This window comes from Salmo trutta, chromosome 34 (assembly GCF_901001165.1).
Source record: "Salmo trutta chromosome 34, fSalTru1.1, whole genome shotgun sequence".
Lineage (NCBI taxonomy): Eukaryota > Metazoa > Chordata > Actinopteri > Salmoniformes > Salmonidae > Salmo > Salmo trutta.
This window is the reverse complement of record NC_042990.1, coordinates 26200682-26214145: the sequence shown is the minus strand read 5'-3', so window position 1 is coordinate 26214145 and position 13464 is coordinate 26200682.

Sequence of the window (13464 nt, the reverse complement as noted above, 5' to 3'; positions counted from 1 at the left end):
CATTTATTCCATGATTTCACATTGACATAATGGGAATTCTATGACATGTTGTGTGGGGTGGAGCACCATGTTAATCGACATACTCTGGTGAAGAATGTTGCCTGATAGAGATATCATCAATTGTTGTTTGTAACTGGGACCAATCATAATTGTGACAAAGAGGAACTTGAGAATACCATGACAGAAAAAAAAGCTTTCAGTGTGTCCCAAATGGCACCCTATTCCCTATATAGTGCACTACTTTTGACCAGAGACCTGTGGTGCCATTTGGGATGCAAGCAATGTGTTTCTATTAGGAATTCCCTCAATAGGAACAGCCAGGACCTCACAGAAGTTACACTAGATCCATCACAAACCACCACAAGCATGTGCGTAAAAGCGTACAGTTTTCCATTCAGTCAATATCGCCCACACATCCAAAACTCAAACATGTTTTTATCCTTGTTTTCAAAGATTCAGTCGGAGTTGTTTGTTTTCAAAATGCTCCTGGCTCGGGACGTACGTTTCCAGAGTGGGTTCTCAGGACAAAAATGAAAACATATTGGAGAGTGGTGAGTTATGAAGCACACTCCTAACCCCTCTACACTTTTCTTGTTTGCCATGAGTACTGTTAAAAATGTGAACTTGTAAATCCATGGTTTCTCCACTATCTATTTTCTTAGTATCTTGGCTACTTGAGAACCCTCTTTTGCCACTTTCTTTATAAAGCTAACTCATGCTATGCATTCAATGTCTCCTACTATGTGAGACATTGCAGGGACTCTCAAAGTCCAAATCTTAACAGTAAGACCACGGTGTGATTTTACCCTGCTATCACTCTCTACAGTCAGAACTAAAAATAAAATAAAAAGTCAAGGAAGGCCATAATAATTAGGTATTGGAAAGGACCTGTCTCTCCAGTGGAAAGCAGATTTGGCAGGGTGGACCAACAGCCACAGCCGTGTGGCAACAAGTCCAACAGTCTTTTCATGTAAACAGTGGAAATTATCGACTCATTAACGTCCTGCGTGTTTAGAATTCATATCAAAAAGAGCCCAAATTTACCGCAGACCGTGCAACCCCAAACCCCTACAAAAAGCACCCCATACACTCTGATTAAAATCAAACTGTGCAGTCGGCGGCAGAAATGGTAAATGGTTTTACCATGCGGCCGGGTTGTGTTGTGATTGTGTATTGTAAGAAGGGGGAGGAAAGCAGTGGAAAAAATATTTTATTAGTCAAAGTCTGAGGGAGAGAGTCACAAGTTGAATGTGAAGCTTTGAATTGATTTAATCTATAAGGAAACTCAGAGAAAGACATCCAGTGAGATTCACAAACAGCTGTATATTCCCGTACATTGTCTGTATCCTGTATGGCACACTATTCCCTATCTAATGCACTGCTTTTGTTCCGGACCTATAGGCCTAAGTCTGTTGTTCCCAATGTTTTTAGACTACAATCATTATTACAGTGCATGTTAAGTCTGTTTTTGATACTACAGTACAGTGTATTGTATTGTCTCAGCTTCATAACCGTGTCAGGGGATGTTTGCGAAGACTTCACATGGAATTATGCACCATGAAAGAGTCTTCTTAGGCCCTCAGATCTAAGTGTTTGTGTTGTTATTGTGCGTGACCAGTTTGTTTTGGATACATCTATGACTTCTATCATCCTTCAGTCAGGGCACAACTATTACCAGCCAGTACATTTAGTCATAATAGTAGAAACATCATGCTGCATATTTCACCCATCCACCGCCCTGAAGCAACCCGTTGCATACAGTATAACAACATTTAACATGTCTGTTAGCATTACATAACGAGGGAAATGTCTGCCCCCATGTCACGCTTTGTGCTTAGGAATCTTTTTTTTAAATCAGCATAAAGAAAATAAAATAAAATAAACTTTGAATGGTATGTAATAGAAGAAAAGGGAGACTGGTGTGCACACGGCTGGGCAAACACATATCCATTCAGCTTTTATTGGGAACATTCTTCCATCTCTGCTTAGCTTTGTGAAACCCAATGTACCTTACGAATATGATCGGCTATCACAAGACAATATGTAAATATAGCCCATTCAGCGTCTTTCCCATTAGTGAATAGGAAACATGTGTATTGGAAACCCTTTGCCAATGTGATAGTTCTACATTAAAAACATTTCCAGACAGACTTCCAGCTTCAAAGCCAACAGGGCTGCGGCACTAAACCTGTCTGTAACGAGAAAATCATGCAAAGATATTCATAGACACATTAATATTCCCTTGGACAGAATGTTGCAACAAGGCCACTGAGGGGTCATACATGACGCTTTATCTCACCATCTCTGTTTCACCGTGTGTGTGTGTGTGTGTGTGTGTGTGTGTGTGTGTGTGTGTGTGTGTGTGTGTGTGTGTGTGTGTGTGTGTGTGTGCCTGCATGCGTGTGCATTTGCGTGCATCTGCATTTGTGTGCTTGAGTGTCTGTGTGCCATTGGCAGTGTTGGCTAGCATTTCTTGCACTGATGTCACCTACCTAGAGACTTCTCCCAATCAAAGCCAAAGGTAGACCTGTTTAATACCCATTTTTATGGATGACGGTTCACATCATAAAGGCACAGAACCAGCGTTACCCATGAGCATCCCTGTGTGTGCTTACGTAGGTGCGAACCAAATAGGTAAAGTGGCAGGTCAGCAGTAACTTTTAAATGTGTCGGTTTTGGATCACAGATGTTCCTCTCACCCATCCACTTCTCCTTCACCCACATGCTCCCTTTCTAAACGCCAAGCTCAGCTGCCAAGTCAGCATCTGAATAGAGTTCAGCAGGTAGGGTAAATACCATTTTAGAACCCGCCACTGAAATCTGGGGGACTTTGGAGTGCGCTATCCGCCTCAGCCCTTCAAAATGCTCCCCAAATCCCCAGATCACCATGAGAGGGAACATCTGCGGCCAGAGAGAGGCTCCAGATGAGAATGGACATGACCCTGTGTGTGTGTGTGTGTGTGTGTGTGTGTGTGTGTGTGTGTGTGTGTGTGTGTGTGTGTGTGTGTGTGTGTGTGTGTGTGTGTTTATTTCCCAGCGGCACAGTTTCTGATTCCCCATAGTCCTCCAGTTATAATATTTCTCATTGGGAAGAGGAAGAACGAGGCTGTCCGTCGGGCAGACTGCTGTAATTCATTTGGAAGAGGGAGAGCGACCCACTGGGCAAAAACTGGTCGAATCACTGGTTTCCACGTCATTTCAACCAAAGAATTCAATGTGATGACGTTGAATCAACATGGAAAACTGACTGAATTTGAAAATGATAAACTTAAGTGAATTTTGTATTTTTAGTGTTTAACCTAAATCCAGTGACATGGTGGCATTTTTGATTGATTTCACGTTGAAATTCAAGTTAGTTGACAACTCAACCAGATGTAAATCAAAACTAGACGTTGAAATGACGTCTGTGTGCAGTGGGGAGGCTATTTGCGGGGCAGACTGCTGTGATTGAGTTCATGTGTGTGAAGGAAGGATGAGAAGGCATGCTCCCTGCCATGCAATCCTCATTAACACATGTTAACACGTCATTATTATCACGTTATTATTATCACATGTTCTGCCTTGACACTACACACACTAATCATTAGCACAATCACCTTGCAGCGAATTCCAGCGTGTGTCAATATCTGATTTGATCAAGATGCACTGACACACCTACAGGATATATTTTGATTTGTTTTGGCGTTGTGGAATTGGCAGCATGCAGTGGTCTTTCTGGTTTTGATATTATTGGTGGAGGAACAGTTTTCCATTAACTATTGTTTTTCTGTGTATGTGTCACAGACAGACAGGTAAACAGACAGACCGATACACAGACACACACACACACACACACACCCTCCAGTATTGAGTGAGAGTTTGACAGGATGCCTTCCATCTGTTCCTACAGGTCTGTGATGATAGACTGAATAAGGGGTTAAATATTACACTTCGTTGTAAACAAAGGATTGTGCATATATTTAAACAGGTTGTTGCCAAGCATCCAGGGAAAGAAAGAATTTGTGGCCACCTGAGCAAACATCATGATTAGGCAGATTTGCCATTGAAGTCTGGGTTAAGATTACATTGGAAACATTTGTTCAAAAGGCAGCTATCACCGTGAATTACCTCTGACATGTTTGCAAGTTCGCAAAAAAGGGAAGCTGGGGGAAAGCCAAAGAAAAAGAAGAAAAAGAAAGAAAGGAAGACACATCTTCGGTGAGTGTGTTGTTTCAAAAATCCTTGTGGTGTTGCTGTGAAACATGTAGAAGGTAGAGTACAGTGTGGTTTTCCCAAGGACAAACCTAGACAGGACAGCTACCTCTCTCTGCTCAGAGGGAGAGAAGGACTTTTGTTGTGATGGAAAAAAGCAGGGAATACAGGAATGGAGGGAGGAATGGAGGGAGGAATGGGTGGTCCAAATGGGACACTATTCTCTATCTAGTGCCACTTTTGACCAGGACCCAGAGACTTTCTCTCTCTCTCTCTCTCTCTCTCTCTCTCTCTCTCTCTCTCTCTCTCTCTCTCTCTCTCTCACTCTTTCTTTCATTCTCTTTCTCTCTCTCTCTTTTCTTTTTCTTTCTTTCTTTCTCTCGCTCTCTCTCTTTCTCTCTCTCTCTCTCTCTCTCTCTCTCTCTCTTTCGGTCTTTCTTTCTCTCTCTCTCTCTTTCTCACTCTCTCTCTTTCACTCTCGCTCTCTCTTTCACTCTCTCAATTCAATTCAATTTCAATTTCAATTTAAGGGCTTTATTGGCATGGGAAAAGTACGTTTACATTGCCTCTCTCTCTCTCTCTCTCTCTCATTCTCTCCATCTTTCTTTCTTTCTATCTTACACCCAACATCCCCCTATCTCTTTGTCTCTTTATTTTGTTCTCTCTGTCCATTCCAAACTAAACATAACAGCATAATACATACAGTACCACACACACACACACACACACACACACACACACACACACACACACACACACACACACACACACAAATCAATGTTTTTTTGTCACATGCACAGAATATAATAGGTATAAATCATCCAACAAAATTCTTCCTTACAAGCTCTTCTTCTTTGATATTGAACTCTGCATTGTTGAGGAAGAGCTTGTAAGTAAGCTGAATGGTTTATTTGACACACACACACAGAAAGAGAGAGAGTGTAAAGGACATTAATGATCTTACACACACACTGACACACACTCCATGCCATGCCACAGACAAAAGCAGGTGGGGTGTGGTGGGGTAGTGAAAAAGCCTCCCCAAATTTCAACCACAACTATGTTACACGCCAGTGAGTGTCTGGTTAACCAAATAAAGCAGGACATGGGCCTGGGCCAGGCCACATATATAAAGCATATGTCTCCAAACACATTCCAAGGGCAGGAATTTAGGAGCGCTCTTTAGATTTGCTTTACTGTGGCATTGAAGGTCTTACGATCCAAATGTGATTATCTATTTTACAAATTGTTTGGGAATACCAGATTATCAAAGTTGATATAAAATAGATGTGTGGTACTGAATTTAACAACCATTGTCAGACTCACTGGTATTTATCTCTCACTGTATTTCTCTGTCTGTCTCTGTCTCTCTCTATCGCTCTCTCTGGACATGGGTTCCATAAAGCACTGGAGCGTATAAATGTCTCCTGACCTACGCTCAGCACCTGGCTAAATATTTTCCCAGTGATACTTTAGCGACGTCCCCACCGAACAAGAAAGTGTGCCCTCAACTGACACAGATATTTAGGATGAAGCACGAAGGACTGGGCTTTCCTACACATACATGTATTTAGTCTGTAGTGATATAGAGTATGTAGTGGCTTGGGATTGTCGGGACTGTGCGCACTAAAATAGTTGCCATGTCTTGATTCTAAATATATGCACTTATAAGTATCCGCTTATCCAGTGTGCAAAAAACACAAACAAGAGAGACAGCTTTAGGTGTGGAAAGAACTTTACTGTGTTGGATGGATCGCTTCCCCAAAAACATGTATAGCACCTGAAAAAGCAAACATCCCTTTGAAAATAGCTACTCAAAGAATAACACAACAGCCCCTGCTAGCACTATTCTCTGTGTGTAATCTGGGTCTGCACCTCGTCTTCGAACAATGGTGGGTGTTTGTACAGCCACAGCATGTAGGGTGAGTTAAGGTTAGGAACCCATGTCTGACCAGACTCCCACCAGGAACACAAAGGCTCTAGGACCATAAAAACCCAAACGAGGGGGGAGTGGGGACATGAACCTCGTCGCACCACAGATTGAGAGTCCCTGGCTGCGGTCCAAACACTTAAAAGACACACCCTCGTCCACTTACCCTCGCCTTATGCCCTTGGGGCAATCCCTGTCGCCATCTTGGAGGGTGGTCCAAAGGATTAGCCAAGCAAGGGAAGTTTGCAACATAAGCCCCTCATCCCTCGTTTTTAGTCGGCTTTGTGTGTGTACAATTATGTTCACTCCGCTTCTGAAACTCCTGAAACTCCCCATAATCCAATTCCTGAAACTCCCCATAATTCAATTCCTGAAACTCCCTATAATTCAATTTGCGACGATTGTGCATCCACTAAGAAAAGTCAGCGAAAACTTAAAAACAACATCAATGGAGAAGTCAACATACAAGTGTAAGTAAAAACGAATGCAAATAAGTTAGAAATTTTGCTACTACGTAAAAAGTAATTATGTTTTTGTTTAGTTAACTTTTGGAAATTGTAGAAATAAAAAATGTTCCTTCTTCAGAAGTTCCAGCTAGGCAGGCTAACGATAGTTAACTAATGAATTTGCTATATATCATACAGTAGGCGTATATTAAAAAATTATATATTTAGTAGACATGCATTCATAATTGACTGTAGCGCATATAAAGCACCCACAAGTTACCGGTGGCTGAAAACATAATCATCGCGAGATGAATGAGTGATGAATTTCTGGCCAAGGGTGGCCCATTTAAAAATAATTCCTTCCTCCCTTGCCCTATGCCCTGCAAGTATATACTCGCCAGACATCATGATACGTCATCAGAAGTGTCCACTTAATTTGAGGGCTGAGGGGATAGGGTGTGTCTTTTAAGTGTTTGGACCGCACCCACAGAGGCAGGACACCCACCACTAACATTTAGAAGACAGAGACAGTCCAGGTGCATCAAAGCTGGGAAGAGACACTGAGAAACAGCTTCTATCTCCAGGCCATCAGACTGTTAAATAGTCCCCAATAGCTGACATCCACCCAGTACCCTGCCCTGAACCTTAGTCACTGTTCTAGCTGACCTCCACCCAGTACCCTGCCCTGAACCTTAGTCACTGTTCTAGCTGACCTCCACCCAGTACCCTGTCCTGAACCTTAGTCACTGTTCTAGCTGACCTCCACCCAGTACCCTGTCCTGAACCTTAGTCACTGTTCTAGCTGACCTCCACCCAGTACCCTGCCCTGAACCTTAGTCACTGTTCTAGCTGACCTCCACCCAGTACCCTGCACTGAACCTTAGTCACTGTTCTAGCTGACCTCCACCCAGTACCCTGCCCTGAACCTTAGTCACTGTTCTAGCTGACCTCCACCCAGTACCCTGCCCTGAACCTTAGTCACTGTTCTAGCTGACCTCCACCCAGTACCCTGTCCTGAACCTTAGTCACTGTTCTAGCTGACCTCCACCCAGTACCCTGCCCTGAACCTTAGTCACTGTTCTAGCTGACCTCCACCCAGTACCCTGCCCTGAACCTTAGTCACTGTTCTAGCTGACCTCCACCCAGTAGCCTGCCCTGAACCTTAGTCACTGTTCTAGCTGACCTCCACCCAGTAGCCTGCCCTGAACCTTAGTCACTGTTCTAGCTGACCTCCACCCAGTACCCTGCCCTGAGCCGTAGTCACTGTTCTAGCTGACCTCCACCCAGTACCCTGTCCTGAACCTTAGTCACTGTTCTAGCTGACCTCCACCCAGTACCCTGTCCTGAACCTTAGTCACTGTTCTAGCTGACCTCCACCCAGTAGCCTGCCCTGAACCTTAGTCACTGTTCTAGCTGACCTCCACCCAGTACCCTGTCCTGAACCTTAGTCACTGTTCTAGCTGATCTCCACCCAGTATCCTGTCCTGAACCTTAGTCACTGTTCTAGCTGACCTCCACCCAGTACCCTGTCCTGAACCTTAGTCACTGTTCTAGCTGATCTCCACCCAGTATCCTGTCCTGAACCTTAGTCACTGTTCTAGCTGACCTCCACCCAGTACCCTGCACTGAACCTTAGTCACTGTTCTAGCTGGCCTCCACCCAGTATCCTGTCCTGAACCTTAGTCACTGTTCTAGCTGATCTCCACCCAGTACCCTGTCCTGAAACTTAGTCACTGTTCTAGCTGGCTACCACCCGTTACTCTATCCTACACTCCTACACCTTAGAGACTGCTACCTTATGTACAGTAGATAGAGTCATTGAACACTGGTAACTTTAATAATGGTTACATACTGTTTCCCCACTTTATATCTACTGTGTATAATGTATTCTAGTCATGGCTCAGCCTATATAACTTATTTTTTTTAATTCTGGATTACGTGTCTATTGTTCTTTTTAACTGCACTGTTGACACTAGAACACAAGCACTTCACTGCACTGTTGACACTAGAACACAAGCACTTCACTGCACTATTGACACTAGAACACAAGCATTTCACTGCACTGTTGACACTAGAACACAAGCACTTCACTGCACTGTTGACACTAGAACACAAGCATTTCACTGCACTGTTGACACTAGAACACAAGCATTTCACTGCACTGTTGACACTAGAACACAAGCATTTCACTGCACTGTTGACACTAGAACACAAGCACTTCACTGCACTGTTGACACTAGAACACAAGCACTTCACTGCACTGTTGACACTAGAACACAAGCACTTCACTGCACTGTTGACACTAGAACACAAGCACTTCACTGCACTGTTGACACTAGAATTGCTCCCACATGGAATGACTAGGCTGTAGAATTGCTCCCACATGGGATGACCAGGCTGCAGAATTGCTCCCACATGGAATGAACAGGCTGCAGAATTGCTCCCACATGGAATGAACAGGCTGCAGAATTGCTCCCACATGGAATGACCAGGCTGCAGAATTGCTCCCACATGGAATGACCAGGCTGTAGAATTGCTCCCACATGGAATGACCAGGCTGCAGAATTGCTCCCACATGGAATGACTAGGCTGTAGAATTGCTCCCACATGGAATTAATGAATTCTGAAATCCCAAATGGCACCCTATTCCCTACAAAGTGCACTAGTTTTCACCAGAGCCCTATGGACCCTGGTCAAAAGTAGTGCACTATATAGTGAACATAGTGCTGTTTGGGATGCAACACAAGTGTGCCAGAATGCTTAGCATTTACAAATACAACCGCAGTGTTGTTTTTATGATGATAAGGTCTTAGCTCTGACGCATTGTGCACTGTTAAACAATCCTTTCAGGCTTACTAGAGACCCTGGCTGAGAGGGGGGGACGGGAGAGAAAAGGAGGGAGAAAACGAGGGGGAGATCGGTTTCATTGCAGCTCCCTTCTTGATTGGTTAATAATTATCAATTATCTATTTCAATGAATAATTTGTGCTGGCTCGTGACTCATAGTGTTGTGGATCCGGTTGCCTTACTATGTAACTGCCAATAGCCAGGTCTGAGACAAGTCTGTGGATATGTGTCTAATAATCTGATATGTATAAAATAACATTTCATTCTACAAAATGCTTAAGAGCAAACTTAGGAACCAACCACCTACAGAGAAAGCATAGTAGGCAACGGTAATTCAGTTACTGCCCAGTCATAACGTTTGTTCAGTGGCACTCTGTACACTTAGTTGAAGGGAAACTGATTTGAATGGGGACAGGATACTGTAGGCTGTGTTCTGACCTGGAATACATTCCTCAGTTCACTGACACTGATGGCAAAGAAAACCAAAGGGGAGGTAGAGAAACCAAGAGAAAATTAATATCTTATGGTACCACATGGTGTGAAAGAAAGACATGGCTCTCGCTAACCTCCTTGTGTGCTTTTTTATTATTTTTGCCTCATGCCTCCATCCTCTCCTCTCTCTCGTCCCTCGCTTCATGTCAATTGAAATATGCAAGCATACTAGTCTGGGAAATAGGATTGAGAGAAATTAAGAGAGAGAGAGAGAGAGAGAGAGAGAGAGAGAGTCAGAGAAATAGAGAGAAGGAGAGAGGGAGAAAGAGAGAGAGAGAGATTGTCAGAAAGAGAGAGAGAGAGAGAGATTGTCAGAAACAGGAAGAGAGAGAGAGAGATTGTCAGAAAGAGAGAGAGATTGTCAGAAACAAGAAGAGAGAGAGAGAGATTGTCAGAAAGAGAGAGAGAGAGATTGTCAGAAAGAGAGAGAGAGAGATTGTCAGAAAGAGAGAGAGAGAGATTGTCAGAAACAGGAAGAGAGAGAGATTGTCAGAAAGAGAGAGGCCACAGTAGGTTGGAAAAGATAACTAGAGAATGAACTAATGCAGCCAGGGTTTTCCTGTGGTTTCTGTGTAATTAGGGTTCCACACACACACAACCCCCATCCCCCCATTCTCTCTGTCCTCTTTCCATTGTAGGTTGAAATTGTCCGAACAGCTGAGTTTATACATTGTAACACTTATTATCCTAAACCCAAACACAGTAAAAGAGTAAACAGTGCTGTTGAGAGTCTGTTTCCCTCCCTCCTTCCTCTTTCCCTCTCTATCTCTCTCTAAATCTCTCTCTATCTCTCTCTGACACACACACACTCTCTCCTTCTCCCTCCTTCCTCTGTTCCCTCTCTATCTCTCTCTATATCTCGCTCTCTCAGACACACACACACACTCTCCTTCTCCCTCCTTCCTCTTTCCCTCTCTATCTCTCTCTATCTCTATCTAGCTCGCTCTCTCTCTCACACACAAACACACACACTCTCCTTCTCCCTCCTTCCTCTTTCCCTCTCTATCTCTCTCTATCTCTATCTAGCTCGCTCTCTCTCTCACACACAAACACACACACTCTCCTTCTCCCTCCTTCCTCTTTCCCTCTCTATCTCTCTCTATCTCTATCTAGCTCGCTCTCTCTCTCACACACAAACACACACACTCTCCTTCTCCCTCCTTCCTCTTTCCCTCTCTATCTCTCTCTATCTCTATCTAGCTCGCTCTCTCTCTCTCACACACAAACACACACACTCTCCTTCTCCCTCCTCCTCCTCCCTCTCCTCCTCCTCCTCCACCTTCTATTCCTCTTGTGTTTATGAGTGATTGGTTTGTTACAGTAAAGGAGGGATAAGGCCATGCCTCTCAATGCTTCCGTCTTATAAACTAGAAAGTGGTGAACTTTTTTCCATTCTTACATGACCAGATAGTGACAACTAAAACTTCCCAGCGGAACAACTAAAAGTTCCCAACGCATTACTGTGTTGAAAATCACAAATTGTTTGCATAGTCAACTTACACACAGCTCTGACACACACACTTATCCCACCAGACATGCCACTAGTGGTCTTTTCATAGTCCCCAAGTCCAGAACAAATTCAAGAAAACATGCAGTATTATATAGAGCCCTTATTGCATGGAACTTCCTTCCATCTCATATCCAACTCAAATAAACAGCAAACCTGGTTTCAAAAAACAGATAAAGCAACACCTCGCGGCACAATGCCTCTCCCCTATTTGACCTAGATAGTTTGTGTGTATGCATTGATATGTAGGCTATGTGTGCCTTTTTAAAAATGTATGTAGTTCTGTCCTTGAGCTGTTCTTGTCTAATGATGTTCTGTATTATGTCATTCTGTATTATGTTTCATGTTCTGTGTGGACCCCAGGAAGAGTAGCTGCTGCTTTTGCAACAGCTAATGGGGATCCTAATAAAATAACAAATACCAAAATACCAAATACCATGTTGTCCCAATACCCAGTACTCTGGTCCAAGACCCAAGTCTGACCACTAGGACAGGTACCAAAATGCATTTGGGACATGATTAGTTTTCTACCCATAAGGAAACAGCCATGGCACCCTAGATGTCACATCCCATCTGTCTTTCTCCCTCCCAATCCTTGTGATCCTCTAACCCCTAGAGTCACGTTTCCTAGCATGGTCTCCTTCTCACATTTCAGCACCAGAGAGGCTCACTTCAGCGGAGAGGCGGATTACCATTTTTCCCTGCTCTGCTGGAAGTCTTTGTTTGTGCTCACTCATCCAGAGGAGGATAATAGAATACAATTATCTCAGACCACTGACCTTATAATTGCTTCGTGAAGTCTAAAGACAATTGATCTTACTCTAAGCCACGCCACTTTGGTAACTGTTGGAAACTCTGACAATATTTTACTGGGAAGTCAAATTCCCCATTCAAACCACTGTAGAAAACCATTGGCTAGCTAGCTTTAGCATAAGCAAAGTTTTCAATGGTGGCAAATGACACTGAGAGCTAGCTAACCAGCTAACAAGCAATCCAACAAAATTATGATATATCGGTGCACTAAGTTTTTGCCATAGCTCTCATTGGCTTCCATGCGTTTGAAACAAGAGCTATTCCTAGGACGTCAGACACAAGCTTGGTTAGAGACGGTTGTTATCCAATGGAGCGCTGTGATAGGTTGCCCAAAATACAGAGGTATGATAGCAGCTCATTCAGTGAAAGAATTTCTGCATCCTATCGGCACCCTATTCCTTATTTTTTGCTCTGGTCAAAGTAGTGCATTACATGGGGAAAAGAGAGAGAGAAAGTGCATTACATGGGGAAAAGGGAGGGGGGAGAGAGGAAGTGCATTACATAGGTAAAAGGGAGAGAGGGGGGAGAGAGAGGAAGTGCATTACATAGGGAAAAGGGAGAGCGGGGGGAGAGAGAGAGGAAGTGCATTACATGGGGAAAAGGGAGGGGGGAGAGAGGAAGTGCATTACATAGGTAAAAGGGAGAGAGGGGGGAGAGAGAGGAAGTGCATTACATAGGGAAAAGGGAGAGCGGGGGGAGAGAGAGAGGAAGTGCATTACATGGGGAAAAGGGAGGGGGGAGAGAGGAAGTGCATTACATAGGGAAAAGGGAGAGAGGGGGAGAGAGAGGAAGTGCATTACATAGGGAAAAGGGAGAGAGGGGGAGAGAGAGGAAGTGCATTACATAGGGAAAAGGGAGAGCGGGGGGAGAGAGAGAGGAAGTGCATTACATGGGGAAAAGGGAGGGGGGAGAGAGGAAGTGCATTACATAGGGAAAAGGGTGCCATTTGGAATGCACACAATGCTGCTTCTGGATGAATCCAGAGGAGGATGAAGTTATTGCTAAATGCAGGTCTCAGGTCAGTTTTGTTTTCTATCCCACCAATGGTTAAGGATAGGATTTAGTAGGCTTAAGCTGATGCTAGAACTGTGAAATCTACCTAGAAACAGTCACTGTAGTTGTAGTTGAGAACCATAGGCAGAGACAGAGAAATGATAGGGTTGATGTTTCAGATGTGTGTTTGAGAGAGAAAGAGAGAGAGAGAGAGAGAGACGGGAGAGAGGGGGGGAGAGAGAGAG